Consider the following 2500-nt stretch of genomic DNA (forward strand, 5'->3'; position numbering starts at 1 on the left):
AGAGAGAGAGAGAGAGAGAGAGAGACTGAAAGAGGGAGGGAGCAAGAGAAAGAGAGAGAGAAAGAGCGAGTACCGTCCCGCTGGCAGGTAAAGCATTAATCTTGCTACGTTTAGCATCCGCCAGCGGCGAGCTGTCGTCAGCCGAGCCGCTCCATCCCCACACCAACAGATTCATCATCCTGCAGCACCTGATTAGGACAACAATACTTGTTATGCTATAAAACTTATCATCGTAAAGTTACCCGTCATCCATCTTTCTCTAAAGCAGGCAGGCAAGCAAGCAAGCCACACTAACTGTATTCAGCAGCACTTTTGCTACGTAAGTGGCTTTTTTTCCTCCTCCTCCTCCTCCTCCTCCCACCTTCTTCCCCTATTGTAGTGGGCTCATATAAACCTTTGTGTGTGTGTGTGTGTGTGTGTGTGTGTGTGTGTGTGTGTGTGTGTGTGTGTGTGTGTGTGTGTGTGTGTGTGTGTGTGTGTGTGTGTGTGTGTGTGTGTCTGTGTCTGTGTGTCTGTGTGTCTGTGTGTGTGTCTGTGTGCGGCATTATGTAGTAACACCTCTCTTTTGAGTACAGTAAGGCTGTGTTCTTTCAGTTGAGCCGAGTTCAGTTGCTCATGCTGAATAGGTTGTAAAATTGAAATGAGTCTGGGCTTTTTTTTTTTTTTTAATAATCTGCTTCGCTGTGCATCCGTGAAATATTGCCTCCAAACAAAGCCATCCTCATGCAAGTAGGCCGGATGATTTTCGACAACGTCCCCCTTGCTGTTCATACTACCGAGACAAGAATCAAACTCCCAACAACCGCCTAATTATAAAACCAACAAATATGAAACCACAGCTACTGTCTATAATGTCACCTTCCTTACCGCCTAGGTGCAGGTCTACTTGGCCAGCAACAGATGAGAAGTGGATTCACTGACCCTCGAATAGCAAATAAGGTACGTATACAAATAGTTAAGGGTTTACATATTAGCCACCTAAACATGCTGTCCTAAGGTTATGTATGGCCTGCATTTACTCATTTCTTCTTTGTCAATAAGGCCTTATTATTGATACAGTTGTAATTGTAAAGCACCTAGTGGGTCCTCAATTTTGTCAAGTAAGTCACCTCTACCAACAATAATTAAGCATTGGTGGTTACTAAAATAAGAAACGTTCAAATATATATCTGTGTTTGTCACAGAAGAGGATTGAGAGCCCCTCCATCCTCTGCGGGGAGAGCCAGAAGATAAGAGAGCAGAGAGACGAACAAACAGAATGACAGAAGAGAAGAGAAGAGAAGAGAAGAGAAGAGAAGAGAAGAAGAAAAAAGTCCAGACATTTCTTCAGATAAAATTTGCTGTCTCTCTCTTCCTCCCCCTCTCACTGTAGTATCTCTCTAGTTCAACTTCAGTTCACATGTTCTTGGAGACCGTGGGAGGGAAGAGTGTGTTGTCAGCTGCTGTCTGTGTGTTTGTGTGTCTATTGTGCACAACACAATCTGCTCATGTCCTCTAAACAGTAGGCCTACTAGTTTTTATTTATTCTAAGGGTGCTAATAACCGCCCACTTCATCGAAAATGTGATAATGTTCATGCTTCAAATACTGTTTGGTTGTAGCGCCTTGTATTTTTGTGTAGCGACAACTGTCTATTTTGATTCCAAATTAATTCAGCTTAATTCTAAATGAAGCTTAATTCCGCTTTGAAAATATTTTAAAAAACGTCATGTAAAAGTAGCAATTAACAGCAGTTTCTATCGTTTAGTAAGTGAAGAATTCTTTGCTTTAGCAGTTTCTATCGTAACATGGTGTTTAACTTCAGCATGGTTCACAATCTATCTTGAGCAGAACGCCCCAATGAGAGGTTTCCAGCTCCACCTGCTTTCAGGTCATGTCAGTATTTCCGTTATTGTTTATTTCAATTCGGAACTATTTAATTTGCAATTCTTCATTCGGATTTTAAAACGTCATGTTAACGTGTAGCAATTGACAGCAGTTTCTATCGTAACATGGCGTTTAACTTCAGCATGTTCACAATCTATCTTGAGCAGAACTCCCCTAATGAGAGTTCCCTACTCCACCCACTTCATTTCAGGTCACGTCAGTATTTCCGTTATTGTTTATATTTCCTCTACCCCTTTGTACTAATTTTCTTTCCTCACAAAGTCCTGGATTTTACCATGACGTAAGCGTAAATGTGATCAGTTGCGCTGTTACTGTGGAAAACGGTTAAACATCTTCAGGCAGAAAGTCTTAGGGGATGGGCCTGTGATGGGTCGGAGTGAGTTGTTGTCAGATGTTGAGCACAGTGTGTATACCTGAGGCAAATATCTAGGATAGGCACAGGCAGCCCACTGCACAGGCTGTGCACAGAGACAGACACAAGCAGAGATACACATTGTGTCTGTCTTCAGATGAGCTCTGCCAGTTAGGTAGCGCACCCCCCTTTCTCTCCAGCCCTCATTCTCTCCATCTCTAGTTCTATTTAGATTTTTTTTCTTGAATGGAACTCTGAAGGT

Source organism: Engraulis encrasicolus, chromosome 20 (genome assembly GCF_034702125.1).
Source record: "Engraulis encrasicolus isolate BLACKSEA-1 chromosome 20, IST_EnEncr_1.0, whole genome shotgun sequence".
NCBI lineage: Eukaryota > Metazoa > Chordata > Actinopteri > Clupeiformes > Engraulidae > Engraulis > Engraulis encrasicolus.